The sequence below is a fragment of the Arachis stenosperma genome, chromosome 5, assembly GCF_014773155.1.
Source record: "Arachis stenosperma cultivar V10309 chromosome 5, arast.V10309.gnm1.PFL2, whole genome shotgun sequence".
Lineage (NCBI taxonomy): Eukaryota > Viridiplantae > Streptophyta > Magnoliopsida > Fabales > Fabaceae > Arachis > Arachis stenosperma.
The window spans coordinates 85,570,199-85,584,863 of record NC_080381.1 but is presented as its reverse complement, the minus strand read 5'-3'; the positions used below and the strand labels follow the sequence as shown (position 1 = coordinate 85,584,863).

General features: G+C 41.1%; 1 non-coding gene across 1 annotated transcript; it reads left to right on the top strand.

The window, feature by feature from the left end:
- Nucleotides 1–14,235: 14,235 nt before the first annotated feature.
- On the top strand, nucleotides 14,236–14,343 carry LOC130983323 (small nucleolar RNA R71). The gene has a single exon (XR_009087319.1). It is a non-coding gene; the product is annotated as a small nucleolar RNA R71 (small nucleolar RNA).
- Nucleotides 14,344–14,665: the final 322 nt, after the last annotated feature.

The window sequence follows — 14,665 nt, the reverse complement described above, 5'->3', positions numbered from 1 at the left end:
CCGTATCATCCGCAGACAAATGGGCAAGCTGAAGTCTCTAACAGAGAGCTAAAAAGAATCCTAGAACAGACTGTGATAGCCCGGAGAAAGGATTGGGCAAAGAGCTTGGATGATGCTCTGTGGGCATACAGAACAGCATTCAAGACTCCTATAGGAACCTCTCCATACCAATTGGTGTATGGGAAGGCCTGTCATTTGCCTGTGGAACTGGAACATAAAGCCTACTGGGCAACCAGGTTCCTAAATATGGATGCACAGTTAGCTGGTGAAAAAAGATTGCTCCAGCTAAATGAGCTAGAGGAGTTCAGACTCAATGCCTTTGAAAATGCAAAAATTTATAAGGAAAAGGCAAAGAAATGGCATGACAAGAAGTTGTCAACCAGAGTCTTTGAGCCAGGACAAAAAGTTCTGCTCTTCAACTCTAGGCTCAAATTGTTTCCAGGAAAACTCAAATCCCGATGGAGGGGTCCGTATGTGATTACAGGAGTCTCACCATATGGATATGTTGAGCTTCAGGATACTGATTCTGACAGAAAGTTCATTGTAAATGGACAGAGAATCAAGCACTATCTTGAAGGAAATTTTGAGCAGGAATGCTCAAAACTGAGACTTGAGTGATTCTCAGTGAAGGTCCAGCTAAAGACAGTAAAGAAGCGCTTGCTGGGAGGCAACCTAGTCATTAGAAGGTTGTAGGAATTGTTCTTACAGAGGCAAGTATCAAAAATGAAGGAATTCACAGAGTTACAGAAGGATTCAGCTCAAAAAGCAGAGAAAATGAGCTTACTGGCGAAAAAACGCCAGTAAGGGGCATTTTGGGCGTTAAACGCCAGAATGGGCACCATTCTGGGCGTTTAACGCCAGTAATGGTACCATTTTGGGCGTTAAACGCCAGAATGGGCACCATTCTGGGCGTTTAACGCCAGGTGTGCAGCATCCTGGGCGTTTTGGAAAAACGCCCAGTGACAAAGGATTTCTGGCGTTTAACGCCAGCCAGGGCACCTGGCTGGGCGTTAAACGCCCAAAAGGGGTAACAAATGGGCGTTAAACGCCAGAATGGGTGCCATTCTGGGCGTTTAACGCCAGCAAGGTGGGGGGACCACAATTTTGTTTTCAAATCAGATTTTTTCAAACTTCCTTTTCTTACCCATACTTTCTACAAAATCACACTTCAATCATTCATCATTCACTTTAAAATCTTCAAAATCAAAACCATTTTTCAAATTTACTTCAAATCATTACAAACATTGTTCAAAAATTTCACCCTTTTCTCAATTTCTTTTCATATCTTTTCAAATCTCCTTCAAATTCCTTTTTTTCGAAAACTTCCCTCCCCACCTTATAAATACACGTTTGTTCCCCCTCTTCCAACCACACCATTCGAATTTCCTCTTCCTCCCCCTCTCTTCTCTCTTTTCTTTTGCTTGAGGACAAGCAAACCTCTAAGTTTGGTGTGCTTTTCCGTGATCACTAAGCCAAGATTCATCAATATCATGGCTCCTAAGGGAAAACAACCAATTTAAGAGGCAAGAAGAGAATAATCCAAAGAATCTTTGGAATCAAGAGAAGTTCTTAACCAAAGAACATGAAGACCATTATCACAAAATGGGTCTGAGGTCAGTGATCCCGGAAGTTAAATTTGATCTGAAAGAAGATGAATATCCGGGGATCCAAGAGCAAATTCGAAACAGAGGATGGGAAGTTCTAACCAATCCTGAGACAAAGGTTGGAAGGAACATGGTTCAGGAATTCTACTCAAATCTGTGGCTGACAGATAAGCAGAGAATGACTGGAACTACTTACCATACCTACAGAACTATGGTCAGAGGGAAAGTTATGTACTTCCATCTGGACAAAATAAGAGAAATCTTCAAATTACCTCAACTGCAAGATGATCCTGACTCCTTTAATAGGAGGATGGTGAGAGTAGATAAGGGGTTGGATCAAGTTCTAGAAGACATATGTCTCCCTGGGACTAAGTGGATAACCAATTCAAAGGGTGTCCCAAACCAACTCAAGAGGGGAGACCTCAAGCCAATTGCAAGAGGTTGGCTAGACTTCATTGGGCGCTCCATATTGCCCACTAGCAACCGTTCTGAGGTCACCATCAAGAGGGCAGTGATGATTCATTGCATTATGCTTGGAAAAGAAGTGGAGGTCCATCATGTGATTGCTTGTGAGATCTACACAATTGCAAATAAAAATTCCACTGAAGCCAAACTGGCTTACCCAAGCTTAATCTCCTTGCTCTGTAAAGAGGCTGGGGTGAAGATGGGAGTAGATGAATTCATACCCATTGAACACCCAATCACCAAGAAGTCAATGGAAGGACAAGTGCAAGACAACTCTATCAAAAGGAGGGCGCAGGAGTTCCTCCCTGAATTTCCTGAAATTGGCTACTGGGCCAGCCTGGAAGCATCTATCACCAAGTTGCAAGAAACTATGGAGCAACTTAAGGAAGAACAGCAGAATCAGAACTGCATGCTCTGCAAATTGCTGAAGGAACAAGAGAAGCAGGGGCGTGAAATCCAAGAGATGAAGCGCCAAAAGCTCTCCTCTCAAGCTGAGGGAGCATCCACTTCTCAAAATCAAGGTTGTTGAGTCCTAACTCTGTGAAAACCTCTATCATTAGGAGCCTATTTTTTTCGTTTTTCTTGTTTTGTTTTCTATTTCTATTTTTAGTCTCATCTTATATCTATATTTGAGTCTTGTTCTTAGTTCATAATTAATAAAATTTATGCCTTAAAGTTATGAATGTCATATGAATCCATCACCTCTCTTAAATGAAAAATGCTTTAATCACAAAAGAATAAGAAGTACAGGATTTCGAAATTTATCCTTGAAACTAGTTGAATTAGCTTGATGTGGTGACAATACTTTTTGTTTTCTGAATGAATGCTTGAACAGTGCATATGTCTCTTGAATTTGTTGTTTTAAGAATGTTAAAATTGTTGGCTCTTGAAAGAATGATGGAAAAGGAGAACTGTTATTGAGGATCTGAAAAATCATCAAAATGATTCTTGAAGCAAGAAAAAGCAGTGAATCCAAAAAAAAAAAATTTCGAAAAAAAAAAGAGAAAGAAGAAGAAAAAAAAAAGAGAAAAGGAAAGAAATAAAGTTGTGAACCAAAGCAAAAAGAGTGTGCTTAAGAACCCTGGACACCTCTAATTGGGGACTTTAGCAAAGCTGAGTCACAATCTAAAAAGGTTCACCCAATTATGTGTCTGTGGCATGTATGTATCCGGTGGTAATACTGGAAGACAGAGTGCTTTGGGCCACAGCCAAGACTCATACACTAGCTATGTTCAAGAATCAATATACTTAACTAGGAGAATCAATAACAATATCTGAGTTCTGAGTTCTTATAGATGCCAATCATTCTGAACTTCAAAGGATAGAGTGAGATGCCAAAACTGTTCGGAGGCAAAAAGCTACTAGTCCCGCTCATCTAATTGGAGCTATGTTTCTTTGATATTTTGGAGTCTATAGTATATTCTCTTCTTTTTATCCTATTTTGATTTTCAGTTGCTTGGGGACAAGCAACAATTTAAGTTTGGTGTTGTGATGAGCGGATAATTTGTACGCTTTTTGGCATTGTTTTTAGTATGTTTTTAGTATCTTTTAGTTAGTTTTTAGTATATTTTTATTAGTTTTTAATTAAAATTCACTTTTCTGGACTTTACTATGAGTTTGTGTGTTTTTCTGTGATTTCAGGTATTTTCTGGCTGAAATTGAGGGTCCTGAGCAAAAATCTGATCCAGAGACTGAAAAGGACTGCAGATGCTGTTGGATTCTGACCTCCCTGCACTCGAAGTGGATTTTCTGGAGCTACAGAAGCCCAATTGGCGCGCTCTCAACGGCGTTGGAAAGTAGACATCCTGGGCTTTCCAGCAATATTTGATAGTCCATACTTTGCCCAAGATTTGATGGCCCAAACCGGCGCTCAAAGTCACCTACAGAAATTCCAGCGTTAAACGCCGGAACTGGCATAAAACTTGGAGTTAAATGCCCAAACTGGCATGAAAGCTGGCGTTTAACTCCAGAAAAGGTCTCTACACGAAAATGCTTCATTGCTCAGCCCAAGCACACACCAAGTGGGCCCGGAAGTGGATTTTTCTGTCATTTACTCATTTCTGTAAACCTTAGGATTACTAGTTCACTATTAATAGGATCTTTTGACATTGTATCAGTACCTTATGACCTCATGACATTTTTTACACGTTTCTTGTGTACCTTCCATGGCATGAGTCTCTAAACCCCATGGTTGGGGGTGAGGAGCTCTGCTGTGTCTTGATGGATTAATGCAATTACTACTGTTTCTCATTCAATCATGCTTGCTTCCATTCTAAGATAATACTTGTTCTTAATCCGGATGAATGTGATGATCCGTGACAATCATCATCATTCTCACTATGAACGTGTGCTTGACAACCACCTCCGTTCTACCTTAGATTGAGTAGTTATCTCTTGGATTCTTTAACCGGAATCTTCGTGGTATAAGCTAGAATTGATGGCGGCATTCAAGAGAATCCGGAAGGTCTAAACCTTGTCTGTGGTATTCTGAGTAGGATTCAATGACTGGATGACTGTGACGTGCTTCAAACTCCTGAGGGCGGGGCGTTAGTGACAGACGCAAAAGAATCACTGGATTCTATTCCGGCCTGATTGAGAACCGACAGATGGATAGCCGTGCCGTGACAGGGTGCGTTGAACATTTCCAATGAGAGGATGGGAGGTAGCCACTGACAACGGTGAAACCCTACATACAGCTTGCCATGGAAGGAGCCTTGCGTGCTTGAAGAAGGAGACAGTAGGAAAGCAGAGATTCAGAGGATGGAGCATCTCCAAACCTCAACCTATTCTCCATTACTGCAATACAAGTAACCATTTCATGTTCTTTTGCTTTTTACAATCAATCCTGATAATTTCTGATATCCTGACTAAGATTTACAAGATAACCATAGCTTGCTTCAAGCCGACAATCTCCGTGGGATCGACCCTTGCTCACGCAAGGTATTACTTGGACGACCCAGTGCACTTGCTGGTTAGTTGTGCGAGGTTGCAAAAGTGTGATTGCAATTTCGTGCACCAGCAAGCAATCTGAATTCTCACTGAAGTGGCCAAACAACTTCCTAGACCCATTCAATCGAGCTCTATACCAACCTTTGTATTTTAAGTTGGAGCATACAATCATATTGAACCTTGCATGACAACTCCAACCACTAACCATCTTCCTCTTACTCTTAATGCCACAAAGAGCTCTAAGTTGACCATCCGTCTCAAGTTAACCATATTCAAGTGGGATTATAAAGCTTAGAGATAAGAGGATTACTCACTTGAATGAAAGGATGGATAGTGATGGCTTGGGGAGAGGTGTTTCCAATGGTCTTGCAAGCTCCACTCCCTTGTGCTCTTCTTTGAATTCTTCCACCTCTTTACAAGCCTTTTCAACTTCAACCGCTTCCTCTTGGTAACTTTCTTCCAATTCAATCTCTTCTTCATTGCCTACCAAGGGTATGGGAGGCTGTGCTTCTTCTTCTTAATCTCCATCGCTTGATCAACCTCTGCAAAGTCTTCAACCATAATATGCCTTGGAGGTTGTACACCCTCCTTAACATCAACTTCAAACACCTTGGAAGGAGGCTCTATGACTGGACTTTCCCATGGAGGTTCCACATCTCCCAAGTCTTCAACCACTTCCTCTTCTGTGATAATTTTGTCTTTCTCCACTTGATCTAATGCAAAATTAGACTCCTCCTTGATGTCACTTAGTGTAGAGTTATCTTCAATGATGGAGCTTTCCTCTTGTTCAACCTTCACTAGTTTGTCAACTACTTCATCTTTAAGGATTTGGACCTCCTCTTGCTTCTCTTGAAGTATGTGTGCATAAAGCCGGTCCATTACGTCCCTAAGACGATCTTTTCGCTCTTGTTCTGGGTCAGTAGCATCATTGGGATCATATTGCTCTTGGATTGATGGATGTGGTTGCTCTTCCACGGAGGGTGGTTGTAACGACCCAATTTCTGGTACGTCATGATCATACTAGAAACTGAGCGCTACCAACTTGTCTTCCTAATTATTATCTATTATTTATTATATGAGCCTGAATCGTTGTTAAAGTGTAATTATTTTGCAAGGTACTTTTTTTTTTGAAAATATTTGGATTAACAAACAGAATCATTCATAATCAATTCACAAATAATAACAGATAAAACAGTTATAAACAACCACACATAAATACATGTCAAGCAGTTAACAACATTCAGTGATCTAGCATTTTTTTAGAGTATAGACTTTTAGTTAGAACACCCCTAGATATAGCTAAATAATATCTATATACATATATATACATACAATATCCCAGGCCCTGACCTGTTCAAGAAGTCCCTAACTTGGCGCCCAGGCTAGCCTAGACTCTATACTTACCTAGTCCCTCTAAACTACTAAAGCGACGGAAAGTATGTTCTAAGTCTTCAAAACTCAAGTCTGGTGGAACGCCATCAAAAGGTGGAAGATCGTCTACTACCCCTCTGCATGATTATACGTTGTGATATGACATCTCGCTGGTACTTCATCACATAGCCATATAAAAGGAGTCTCATACACACGATTTAGGTTAAAGTTTGCATATGAACGGGATGCAAACGTTGGTTGGTCTCACAGTATATACATATAAACAGAGAACAAGATTTACTCTAGACTCAGAAGATTACCTAGAGCGGAATCTTCTTTATGGAATGATCATCAATGAACTACGGAAGGGTACTCTTGCTTCCATCTGAGGGGGAAGGGAGAGAAGGGGTAAAAACTAGGGAGTTCTTAGTAGGGACGGGGTTATTAGTTACGTTCATTAATTCCGTGTTATTTAGCAGATAAATAGCAGAATACAGTGAAGTAGAAAATAGATAATTAGAAAAAATAGAGAAAACAGAAAGTAAAACACAAACAAAAGAATACAAGAAAACAAAACACAAACATAGTGAATAGAATATAAATAAAGAAAGCATACATTCAAATAACAATCATAAAAGAGGAAATGCGCAACCAAATATGATGCATGTCTAGCCCTAGTGCAGGTAATGAGCTCATCTGTTGGTTACATACCCGCTCCCGATGTTACCCAGCAACCTCTGTCTGGATAAGGCTTTCCTGTTGGCAATACCCACTGCAAGCAACCTTTGTCTTGTAGGGTATCCACTGCAAGCAACCTTTGTCTTGCAGGGCGGCACTTATTAGCCGATATATGCCCAACACACTCACTGTAAGCAACATCTGTCTTACAGGAGCAACAACACATTCACTGTAAGAAACCTTTGTCTTACAGGAGCAACAACACTCTCACTGTAAGCAACCTCTGTCTTACAAGAGCACAATGATCTCGATACCTCTGTAAGCAACCTCTGTCTTACAGCAAAGCATTATAGCAAGGTAACCCAGGAAAGCACTTTCAGTGGTAGTACCACCATCTATCTGACTGCAGTGCAGCAGACAATCATACAAATAACTCTGGAGTTGCCTTAATGTAACAAATGACCTCTCAACAGGCCCTCTGCTTGTTCTCTATTCTCTTTATCATATTACTCTTCTCTCCTTATAACTCTTTATTCTGTTCTAGTTTTTCTTTTCTCTGCATCTATTTACTCTACTCTGGTTACTCTATTTTCTATGTTTCTTTATTCTGCTCTGATTTCTCTGCTTAACATATGTATTTAAAGCTTATGTAAATTTCGGTATGAATAGTTAGCCTCTCCCAAGTATAGGTTCATTAAGTCTATACTGAAATAGTTTAACTTTTCAAATAATAGCTAACCCTAAGCGCAACTCAAGAACTAACTATGTTGCTCCTAGTTTGTTCACTAATCTCTGTTGTTTTCTATCATTAAAACTTTACAGACTTTTTATTCGATTTTTATCTCTTCTTTAACTTTTTATCTTTCCTTTGTCTTTGCCTCACTAATATGTTATTACCACTCTCTAAGTGTTTTATGAAGGTGGTGCGCGAAATTGTGATCACTACACAACTTTGCACAACTAACCAGCAAGTGCACTGGGTCGTCCAAGTAATACCTTATGTGAGTAAGGGTCGATCCCACGGAGATTGTTGGTATGAAGCAAGCTATGGTCACCTTGTAAATCTTAGTCAGGCAGACTCAAATGGGTATAATGATGTACGAATAAAGCATAAAGATAAAGATAGAGGTACTTATGTAATTCATTGGTAGGAACTACAGATAAGCGTATGAAGATGCCTTCCCTTCCGTCTCTCTGCTTTCCTACTGTCTTCATCCAATCCTTCTTACTCCTTCCATGGCAAGCTTATGTAGGGTTTCACCGTTGTCAGTGGCTACCTCCCATCCTCTCAGTGAAAATGTTCCTATGCTCTGTCACAGCATATGGCTAATCAGCTGTCAGTTCTCGGTCAGGCCGGAATAGAATCCAGTGATTCTTTTGTGTCTGTCACTAACGCCCCGCCTGCTAGGAGTTTGAAGCACGTCACAGTCATTCAATCATTGAATCCTACTCAGAATACCACAGACAAGGTTAGACCTTCCGGATTCTCTTGAATGCCGCCATCAGTTCTTGCCTATACCACGAAGACTCTGATCTCACGGAATGGCTGGCTCGTTTGTCAGGCGAGCACTCGGTTGTCAGGCGATCAACCATGCATCGTGTATCAGGAATCCAAGAGATATTCACTAGAGCCTTGGTTGCTTGTAGAACAAAAGTGGTTGTCAGTCACCTTGTTCATAGGTGAGAATGATGATGAGTGTCACGGATCATCACATTCATCAAGTTGAAGAACAAGTGATATCTTGGACAAAGAACAAGCGGAATTGAATAGAAGAACAATAGTAATTGCATTAATACTCGAGGTACAGCAGAGCTCCACACCTTAATCTATGGTGTGTAGAAACTCCACCGTTGAAAATACATAAGAACAAGGTCTAGGCATGGCCGAATGGCCAGCCTCCCAATGATCTAAGATAGCATAAAATGAAGGTAGCTACCCAGATATATCAATACAATAGTAAAAGGTCCTACTTATAGAAAACTAGTAGCCTAGGGTGTACAGAGATGAGTAAATGACATAAAAATCCACTTCCGGGCCCACTTGGTGTGTGCTTGGGCTGAGCAATGAAGCAATTTCGTGTAGAGACTCTTCTTGGAGTTAAACGCCAGCTTTTATGCCAGTTTGGGCGTTTAACTCCCATTTAGGTGCCAGTTCCGGCGTTTAACGCTGGAATTTCTGAGGGTGACTTTGAACGCCGGTTTGGGCCATCAAATCTTGGGCAAAGTATGAGCTATCATATATTGCTGGAAAGCCCAGGATGTCTACTTTCCAACGCCGTTGAGAGCGTGCCAATTGGGCTTCTGTAGCTCCAGAAAATCCACTTCGAGTACAGGGAGGTCAGAATCCAACAGCATCTGCAGTCCTTTTCAGTCTCTGGATCAGATTTTGCTCAGGTCCCTCAATTTCAGCCAGAAAATACCTGAAATCACAGAAAAACACACAAACTCATAGTAAAGTCCAGAAAAGTGAATTTTAACTAAAAACTAATAAAAATATACTAAAAACTAACTAGATCATACTAAAAACATACTAAAAATAATGCCAAAAAGGGTACAAATTATCCGCTCATCACAACACCAAACTTAAATTGTTGCTTGTCCTCAAGCAACTGAAGATCAAATAAGATAAAAAGAAGAGAATATGCAATGAATTCCAAAAACATCTATGAAGATCAGTATTAATTAGATGAGCGGGGCTTTTAGCTTTTTGCCTCTGAACAGTTTTGGCATCTCACTCTATCCTTTGCAACTCAGAATGATTGGCTTCTTTAGGAACTCAGAATCCAGATAGTGTTATTGATTCTCCTAGTTAAGTATGATGATTCTTGAACACAGCTACTTATTGAGTCTTGGCCGTGGCCCAAAGCACTCTGTCTTCCAGTATTACCACCGGATACATATATGCCACAGACACATAATTGGGTGAACCTTTTCAGATTGTGACTCAGCTTTGCTAGAGTCCCCAATTAGAGGTGTCCAGGGTTCTTAAGCACACTCTTTTTGCCTTGGATCACAACTTTATTCTTTCTTTTTCTCTCTTTTTTTTTTCGGTTTTTTTTTCGCCTCTTTTTTTTTTGTATTCACTGCTTTTTCTTGCTTCAAGAATCATTTTTATGATTTTTCAGATCCTCAGTAACATGTCTCCTTTTTCATCATTCTTTCAAGAGCCAACATTCATAAACCACAAATTCAAAAGACATATGCACTGTTTAAGCATACATTCAGAAGACAGAAATATTGCCACCACATCAAAATAATCAAACTGCTATAAAATTCAAAATTCATGCAATTCTTTTTCTTTTTCAATTAAGAACATTTTTTTTAAGAAAGGTGATGGATTCATAGGTCATTCATAACTTTAAGGCATAGACACTAAGACACTAATGATCACAAGACACAAACATAGATAAACATAAGCACTAAAATTCGAAAAACAGAAAATAAAGAACAAGGAGATTAAAGAACGGGTCCACCTTAGTGATGGCAGCTCTTTCTTCCTCTTGAAGATCCTATGGAGTGCTTGAGCTCCTCAATGTCTCTTCCTTGTCTTTGTTGCTCCTGTCTCATGATTCTTTGATCTTCTCTAATTTCATGGAGGATGATGGAGTGTTCTTGATGCTCCACCCTTAGTTGTCCCATGTTGGAACTCAGTTCTCCTAGGGAGGTGTTCAGTTGCTCCCAATAGTTTTGTGGAGGAAAGTGCATCCCTTGGGGCATCTCAGGGATCTCATGATAAGTGGGGTCTCTTGTGTGCTCCATCCTTTTCTTAGTGATGGGCTTATCCTCATCAATGGGGATGTCTCCCTCTATGTCAACTCCAATTGAATAACAGAGGTGACAAATGAGATGAGGAAAGGCTAACCTTGCTAGGGTAGAGGACTTGTCCGCCACCTTATAGAGTTCTTGGGCTATAACCTTATGAACTTCCACTTCTTCTCCAACCATGATGCTATGAATCATGATTGCCCGGTCTAGAGTGACTTCGGACCGGTTGCTAGTGGGAATGATTGAACGTTGGATAAACTCCAACCATCCTCTAGCCACGGGTTTGAGGTCATGCCTTCTCAATTGAACCGGCTTGCCTCTTGAATCTCTCTTCCATTGTGCGCCCTCTTCACATATGACTGTGAGGACTTGGTCCAACCTTTGATCAAAGTTGACCCTTCTAGTGTAAGGATGTTCATCTCCTTGCATCATGGGCAAATTGAATGCCAACCTTACACTTTTCGGACTAAAATCCAAGTATTTCCCCCGATCCATAGTAAGATAATTCTTTGGGTCCGGGTTCACACTTTGATCATGGTTCTTGGTGATCCATGCATTGGCATAGAACTCTTGAACCATCAAGATTCCAACTTGTTGAATGGGGTTGGTAAGGACTTCCCAACCTCTTCTTCGGATCTCATATCGGATCTCCGGATATTCACTCTTTTTGAGTGAAAAAGGGACCTCGGGGATCACCTTCTTCAAGGCCACAACTTCATAGAAGTGGTCTTGATGCACCCTTGAGATGAATCTTTCCATCTCCCATGACTCGGAGGTAGAAGCTTTTGCCTTCCCTTTCCTCTTTCTAGAGGTTTCTCCGGTCTTGGATGCCATAAATGGTTATGGAAAAACGAAAAAGCAACGCTTTTACCACACCAAACTTAAAAGGTTTGCTCGTCCTCGAGCAAAAGAAGAAAGAAGAGAGTAGAAGAAGAAGAAATGAGGGAGAAGGGAGTGGCTCTTGTGTTCGGCCAAAGAGGGGAGAAGTGGTGTTTAGGTTGTGTGAAAATGAAGGGGTGAAGAAGGGTATATATAGGAGAGGGGTGGGTAAGGTTCGGTCAAGTGAGGGTGGGTTTGGGTGGGAAAGTGGTTTGAATTTGAATGGTGAGGTAGGTGGGGTTTTATGAAGGATAGATGTGAGTGGTGAAGAGAAAGATGGGATTTGATAGGTGAAGGGTTTTTGGGGAAGAGGAGTTGAGGTGATTGGTGAATGGGTGAAGAAGAGAGAGAGAGTGGTGGGGTTGGTGGGGATCCTGTGGGGTCCACAGATCCTGTGGTGTCAAGGAAAAGTCATCCCTGCACCAAATGGCATTCAAAATCACGTTTTGAGCCATTTCTGGCGTTAAACGCCGGGCTGGTGCCCATTCCTGGCGTTTAACGCGAGGTTCTTGCCCTTTTCTGGCATTTAACGCCAGTCTGGTGCCCCTTTCTGGCGTTAAACGCCCAGAATGGTGCCAGACTGGGCGTTAAACGCCCAACTGCTAGCCTTACTGGCGTTTAAACGCCAGTAAATTCTTCCTCCAGGGTGTGCTATTTTTCTTCCTGTTTTTCATTCTGTTTTTGTTTTTTCAATTGATTTTGTGACTTTTCATGATCATCAACCTACAAAATAAAATAGAATAACAAAAGAAAATAGATAAAATATAACATTGGGTTGCCTCCTAACAAGCGCTTCTTTAATGTCAGTAGCTTGACAGATGGCTCTCATGGAGCCTCACATTTTCTCAGAGCAATGTTGGAACCTCCCAACACCAAACTTAGAGTTTGAATGTGGGGGTTCAACACCAAACTTAGAGTTTGGTTGTGGCCTCCCAACACCAAACTTAGAGTTTGACTGTGGGGGCTCTGTTTGACTCTGAATTGAGAGAAGCTCTTCATGCTTCCTCTCCATGGTGACAGAGGGATATCCTTGAGCCTTAAACACAAAGGATTCTTCATTCACTTGAATGATCAGTTCGCCTCTATCAACATTAATCACAGCCTTTGCTGTGGCCAGGAAGGGTCTGCCAAGGATGATGGTTTCATCCATGCACTTCCCAGTCTCTAGGACTATGAAATCAGCAGGGATGTAATGGTTTTCAATCTTCACCAAAACATCCTCTACAAATCCATGAGCTTGTTTTCTTGAGTTGTCTGCCATCTCTAATGAGATTTTTGCAGCTTGCACCTCAAAAATCCCTAATTTCTCCATTACAGAGAGAGGCATGAGGTTTACACTTGACCCTAAGTCACACAAGGCCTTCTTGAAGGTCATGGTGCCTATGGTATAAGGTATTGAAAATTTCCCAGGATCTTGTCTCTTTTGAGGTAATTTCTGCCTAGACAAGTCATCCAGTTCTTTGGTGAGCAAAGGAGGTTCATTCTCCGAAGTCTCATTTCTAAATAACTTGTCATTTAGCTTCATGATTGCTCCAAGGTATTTAGCAACTTGCTCTTCAGTGACATACTCATCCTCTTCAGAGGAAGAATACTCATCAGAGCTCATGAATGGCAGAAGTAAGTCCAATGGAATCTCTATGGTCTCATTTTGAGCCTCGGATTCCCATGGTTCCTCATTGGGGAACTCAGTGGAGGCCAGTGGACGTCCAGTGAGGTCTTCCTCAGTGGCGTTCACTGCCTCTTCTTCTTCTCCAAATTCGGCCATGTTGATGGCCTTGCACTCTCCTTTTGGATTTTCTTCTGTATTGCTTGGGAGAGTACTAGGAGGGAGTTCAGTAGCTTTCTTGCTCAGCTGTCCCACTTGTGCCTCCAAATTCCTAATGGAGGACCTTGTTTCAGTCATGAAACTTTGAGTGGTTTTGATTAGATCAGAGACCATGGTTGCTAAGTCAGAGGTGTTCTGCTTAGAATTCTCTGTCTGTTGCTGAGAAGATGATGGAAAAGGCTTGCCATTGCTAAACCTATTTCTTCCACCATTATTGTTGTTGAAACCTTGTTGAGGTCTCTCTTGATTCTTCCATGAGAAATTTGGGTGATTTCTCCATGAAGAATTATAGGTGTTTCCATAGGGTTCTCCTAGGTAATTCACCTCTTCCATTGAAGGGTTCTCAGGATCATATGCTTCTTCTTTAGATGAAGCATCCTTAGTACTGCTTGGTGCATTTTGTATTCCAGACAGACTTTGAGAAATCAAATTGACTTGTTGAGTCAATATCTTATTCTGAGCCAAAATGGCATTCAGAGTATCAATCTCAAGAACTCCTTTCTTCTGATTACTCCCATTGTTCACAGGATTCCTTTCAGAAGTGTACATGAATTGGTTATTTGCAACCATTTCAATCAGCTCTTGAGCTTCTGTAGGCGTCTTCTTCAGATGAAGAGATCCTCCAGCAGAGCTATCCAAAGACATCTTGGATAGTTCAGAGAGACCATCATAGAAAATACCTATGATGCTCCATTCAGAAAGCATGTCGGAAGGACATTTTCTGATCAATTGTTTGTATCTTTCCCAAGCTTCATAGAGGGATTCTCCATCCTTCTGTCTGAAGGTTTGGACTTCCACTCTAAGCTTACTCAATTTTTGAGGTGGAAAGAACTTTGCCAAGAAGGCATTGACTAGCTTTTCCCATGAGTCCAGGCTTTCTTTAGGTTGTGAGTCCAACCATGTCCTAGCTCTGTCTCTTACAGCAAAAGGGAATAGCATAAGTCTGTAGACCTCAGGGTCAACCCCATTGGTCTTGACAGTGTCACAGATTTGCAAGAATTCAGCTAAGAACTGATGAGGATCTTCCAATGGAAGTCCATGGAACTTGCAATTCTGTTGCATTAGAGAAACTAATTGAGGCTTAAGCTCAAAGTTATTTGCTCCAATGGCAGGGATAGAGATGCTTCTC